Source organism: Pleurodeles waltl, chromosome 9, assembly GCF_031143425.1.
Source record: "Pleurodeles waltl isolate 20211129_DDA chromosome 9, aPleWal1.hap1.20221129, whole genome shotgun sequence".
NCBI classification, from domain to species: domain Eukaryota; kingdom Metazoa; phylum Chordata; class Amphibia; order Caudata; family Salamandridae; genus Pleurodeles; species Pleurodeles waltl.
In genome coordinates, this window is record NC_090448.1 from 36,708,773 (window position 1) to 36,714,772 (window position 6,000).

Sequence of the window (6,000 nt, forward strand, 5' to 3'; positions counted from 1 at the left end):
CTGCAGTTCTAGACTTAGCACCACACCTTCTTCCTGTTGTACCAGGTTTTTGGAGAGTGTGTAAGGCATTCCAGTTCCTTTAATTATTGCAAGGTGGCAGATGGGTTTTATGTTTACATATGGCAGCCGCGCCTTTCTTACGTTCGGCACGGCTCGGCCACCTCCATTTATTATTTATTTAACTACCTATTTTTAATTCGCAAGGGTGTTCTATGGGCCACTGGTGTCCTTTCACATGCTCCTGCTTGAGAGATGAAAGGCCATCCCTGTGGCCTCCCTCCAGTCTGCTCCACCTCATCTGAAGAGGCAAGCAAGCACACACATCCACCCTACCCCCTCACATGGCTTTGTTTGCAAACAGTACAGAGCAGCTTCTGCCCACCAATGATGTGCACAACTACGGCGCTAACCGACAATCTCTCGGCCGATGAACCGCCCCCTTGCCAGCTTAGGCGATGCCCTTAAAATTATTGAACGAATAGTCGCCCCGTGCTGTCCTGTGGATGTTCCGTCCATTCTACATCCCTTTCCTCCAGACAATGGGACACCGGAATGTACATCCTACGGGTGAGGCAGCCAGTGGGGTGTTCTTTATGGCAGGCTGGAAGCGAAAAGGATGTAGTAGGAGCACTGGGTCTTTGGGATTTCTTAGTCTGTGAATTAGAAGCGTGAGTGTTGGTGGTACGAGTCGCTATCGTAGCCAGCATCCATACACTCCTGCTCCGGTTCAGCTAGTCATTTGGCATTGTGAATGCTCCTGAATGCCTTGCTCTGCTCGCAGTTTGCTGCAGTTACAAAAAATAGTCATTTTTGGCTACCCATCGGTTGGTGAGTGGAAGACGGTATTGTTACTGTGCATCCGCTTGCAGCAGTAGATGCGATGGAAGAGAAGAACAAGAGAAGAAAACTGCACTGATAGAAAAGAGGAGTTTGTTACATAGTGTCTATGTTTTGAAGAAATTTGGGCCTGATTTAAGGAAAATGGCACTGCACCCAGTGCAGCACCACTTTCCTTGCCCCCCTTAGCGCCCCCCTAACGCTACAATGTATGAGCCCCATCTAAGACACGGTCCACCATGGCGATAGTTAGGGAATTAGAATCAAATTTTTTTACACTAGTTCTAAGCTTTGCAGGATTAGCAACAAAAATGTTGACACTAATCTTGCAAAGCCCATTGACACCCATTGCACACAATGGTGTTCCTCCTTTTAGCGCCTGCTTTGAGCAGGGGTTAAAAGTGCCGAAAAATGACGCAAATAAATCTCCTAGATTTCTTGGTGTCATTTTTTTGGTCCCTCTAATGGGGAGCGCCCCCTTTGCACACTTTATGCCTGGCGCAAAGGGTTACAAAGTGGCGCAATGCATGTATTGTTCCACTTTGTAAATTTGGTGCTGTGATTTTGTCCTTGTTGGGCCACACGAGCGTAATAAAAAATATGATGCTCATGTGGTGAAAGGAGGCACTAGGGGCTCGTAAATCTTCCCTTAAATCTTCTCCACAGTCTTTCCTTGCCTTGTGTTTCATACTCATGTTTGTTTTGGTCAGTTTTCTTTCTGGTTACGGTGGATCTGTTCATCTCATTATAAACTTGCATGGCTTATCCCTGATGGCATCACCTAGGGGTCCATTTATGATCCGGCATCTTCATATCTGCCACTAGAAGTCTTGTCATTTATGGGATGTTCATCCAGCCCTGCATTGTTAGCACATAGCAAACAGTGCTATGTAAATATCAGCTTCAATTTTAAGGTTGAAACCGTACAAGGTGTTGTTGGAATAAGCGCCAGAACTAGTTGTAGGTGTCATGCTTTGCATAAAGCCACTCGGCATACATGTGAGTATTTTTAGGGGGATTTTATTTTCTACAATTATTGCATTCGGCTGACGAGACAGCTAAAGCTGCCAGTAGGAAGGTTTCTTTTAAATCAAAGATATGTTCATAGCATGGCTGTGCGTGAGCCCTCCTATCCTTTGGTATTTTCGGGTGCCTCCCACCAGATACAGCATGGGACAGTAGGTCACCCTCTTCAGGCATTGGCCCTCTTTTACTGTTAGTGGGGGCATTTTCATGACCACATGATCACACCCGTCTAAAAAGTGGTGCCAGCGGTTGTGCAATACGACATCCATGCACACATCTACCTACTTCAGGTTTCCATAGGACTCGTCCTCTGCTGACATCATCTGTCACTTTCAGAAGCCTCTGCTTAGGATGACCAGATGCTCAATGTCACAGGGACACGGCTTTTCCAGTTCATGTTTTGATTTAAAGTAGTGCATTCTGGGAGTTGTAGTCATGGTTAGACAAATTGGAACAAGATACCTGATAACTGATATGTACTGACAAAGTCCAGAAAGGGTGCCTCTGTGACTGGTCACTTTATCTCTGACGACCCCTGACACGAGATGTCCTGCACCAAAACCTTTTACAACTGGCCCAGTGGCCTAATGGATAAGGCATCAGCCTCCGGAGCTGGGGATTGTGGGTTCAAGTCCCACCTGGGTCGCGTGAGGAGCTGTTTTTTATATCCCTGGAAAATAGGACCAGATGCAAGCTTGTGATATTTATAGAAAATTACGTTCATCAAATTATCTTCAGAGGGTCCGTCTTTGTTATATGAACGCCACCATTTTATGAGTTCTATGTAAGGAGCTCCATTCCGGCACCTACCACCAGCTGGATGGATGCAAGTTTGTCTGATGCCCGTTGACCTACCTAAAAGGGCTTTACCAGCAGGCAAGTTGTCCCAGCAGCAGCCCAAGCACCATAGGGGACATGGTTCTTAGCACCACGAGCTGCGAGCACGACTGCTGTGCCCACAGAACCCCCTGCACAGACCCTGTAGTGCCAATGTTACAGTTGATCACCCCCCACCTGCCTGTGGGCGCCACCCACTCTTTTCTAGATCTTTACGTTTGTGCATCTGAAATATGAAAGGTTTTCTTATCTCTTTATCTGATTCGTGATCGTTCATTTTTAGGTTGAGCATAAGTGTACGGCCTCTTGTATACTTTAGTATACTTATATGTGGGCTTAAAGAGATTTCATTTTCTGGTTTCAGTGTCATTTAAAAATAGTTCCTTTGATAGTGGTCAATAATGCCTATTAGTACCTCCTTTTTCTCTTTGGGAGCAGGCACCAACTACTGTATAATTAGGCTTTGTCCTGAGTATCTTGTCTTTATGGGACTGCTTTTTTATGTTGTTTCCTGTTTGTGTTCAGGGAAGCTTCTCAAAGCATTATTGATCTTAGTTTAGCTGTAAACAAGGCTATAAATCAGGCTGTTATCTTGGTCACCTTTGGTTTTGTGGGCTCTCTGCGCCCTCTCTAAGCTGCCTAGTTAATTTTCTCTAGTCTATTGAGTGTGGCTGCTGAGCAAGAACAGAGGTTCACTTGTTGATTTTAGTTAAGTACTTGTTTTAACTCTGGGAAGGTATTGGAGACCTTTAATGAGTAACAGCTACATTACAGAAGGGCATATTAATTTTTTGGTGGCACGGGGAGATTAAGTGATGTTGAGCTGACGCTGTGACTCAAACCCCGGTCCTTGATTCTAAAGTCTGCAGTTCTAGACTTTGCACCACACCTTCTTCCTGTTGTACCAGGTTTTTGGAGAGTGCGTAAGGCATTCCAGTTCCTTTAATTATTGCAAGGTGGCAGATGGGTTTTATGTTTACATATGGCAGCCGCGCCTTTCTTACGTTCGGCACGGCTCGGCCACCTCCATTTATTACTTACTTAACTACTTATTTTTAATTTGCAAGGGTGTTCTATGGGCCACTGGTGTCCTTTCACATGCTCCTGCTTGAGAGATGAAAGGCCATCCCTGTGGCCTCACTCCAGTCTGCTCCACCTCATCTGAAGAGGCAAGCAAGCACACACATCCACCCTACCCCCCTCACATGGCTTTGTTTGCAAACAGTACAGAGCAGCTTCTGCCCACCAACGATGTGCACAACTACGGCGCTAACCGACAATGTCTCGGCCGATGAACCGCCCCCTTGCCAGCTTAGGCGATGGCCTTAAAATTATTGAACGAATAGTCGCCCCGTGCTGTACTGCGGATGTTCCGTCCATTCTACATCCCTTTTCTCCAGACAATGGGACACCGGAATGTACATCCTACGGGTGAGGCAGCCAGTGGGGTGTTCTTTATGGCAGGCTGGAAGCGAAAAGGATGTAGTAGGAGCACTGGGTCTTTGGGATTTCTTAGTCTGTGAATTAGAAGCGTGAGTGTTGGTGGTACGAGTCGCTATCGTAGCCAGCATCCATACACTCCTGCTCCGGTTCTGCTAGTCATTTGGCATTGTGAATCCTCCTGAATGCCTTGCTCTGCTCGCAGTTTGCTGTAGTTACAAAAAATAGTCATTTTTGGCTACCCATCGGTTGGTGAGTGGAAGACGGTATTGTTACTGAGCATCTGCTTGCAGCAGTAGATGCGATGGAAGAGAAGAACAAGAGAAGAAAACTGCACTGATAGAAAAGAGGAGTTTGTTATATAGTGTCTATTTTTGAAGAAATTTGGGCCTGATTTAAAGAAAATGGCACTGCACCCAGTGCAGCACCACTTTCCTTGCCCCCCTTAGCGCCCCCCTAACGCTAATATGTGTGAGCCCCATCTAAGACACGGTCCACCATGGCGATAGTTACGGAATTAGAATGACATTTTTTTACACTAGTTCTAAGCTTTGCAGGATTAGCAATAAAAATGTTGACGCTAATCCTGCAAAGCCCATTGACACACATTGCAAACAATGGTGTTCCTCCTTTTAGCGCCTGCTTTGAGCAGGGGTTAAAAGTGCCGAAAAATGACGCAAAGAAATCTCCTAGATTTCTTGGTGTCATTTTTTTGGTCCCTCTAATGGGAAGCGCCCCCTTTGCACACTTTATGCCTGGCGCAAAGGCTTACAAAGTGGCGCAATGCATGTATTGTTCCACTTTGTAAATTTGGCGCTGTGATTTTGTCCTTGTTGGGCCACACGAGTGTAATAAAAAATATGATGCTCATGTGGTGAAAGGAGGCACTAGGGGCTCGTAAATCTTCCCTTAAATCTTCTCCACAGTCTTTCCTTGCCTTGTGTTTCATACTCATGTTTGTTTTGGTCAGTTTTCTTTCTGGTTACGGTGGATCTGTTCATCTCATTATAAACTTGCATGGCTTATCCCTGATGGCATCACCTAGGGGTCCATTTATGATCCGGCATCTTCATATCTGCCACTAGAAGTCTTGTCATTTATGGGATGTTCATCCAGCCCTGCATTGTTAGCACATAGTAAACAGTGCTCTGTAAATATCAGCTTCAATTTTAAGGTTGAAACCGTACAAGGTGTTGTTGGAATAAGCGCCAGAACTAGTTGTAGGTGTCATGCATTGCATAAAGCCACTCGGCATACATGTGAGTATTTTTAGGGGGATTTTATTTTTCTTCAATTATTGCATTCGGCTGACGAGACAGCTAAAGCTGCCAGTAGGAAGGTTTCTTTTAAATCAAAGATATGTTCATAGCATGGCTGTGCGTGAGCCCTCCTATCCTTTGGTATTTTCGGGTGCCTCCCACCAGATACAGCATGGGACAGTAGGTCACCCTCTTCAGGCATTGGCCCTCTTTTACTGTTAGTGGGGGAATTTTCATGACCACATGATCACACCCGTCTAAAAAGAGGTGCCAGCGGTTGTGCAATACGACATCCATGCACACATCTACCTACTTCAGGTTTCCATAGGACTCGTCCTCTGCTGACATCATCTGTCACTTTCAGAAGCCTCTGCTTAGGATGACCAGATGCTCAATGTCACAGGGACACGGCTTTTCCAGTTCATGTTTTGATTTAAAGTAGTGCATTCTGGGAGTTGTAGTCATGGTTAGACAAATTGGAACAATATACCTGATAACTGATATGTACTGACAAAGTCCAGAAAGGGTGCCTCTGTGACTGGTCACTTTATCTCTGACGACCCCTGACACGAGATGTCCTGCACCAAAAGCTTTTACAACT

The 6,000-nt window shown here is 45.5% G+C and overlaps 1 non-coding gene across 1 annotated transcript; it reads left to right on the forward strand.

Moving 5' to 3' along the window:
• The first annotated feature begins 2,436 nt into the window (after positions 1-2,436).
• On the forward strand, positions 2,437-2,509 carry TRNAR-CCG (transfer RNA arginine (anticodon CCG)). The gene has a single exon. It is a non-coding gene; the product is annotated as a tRNA-Arg (tRNA).
• Positions 2,510-6,000: the final 3,491 nt, after the last annotated feature.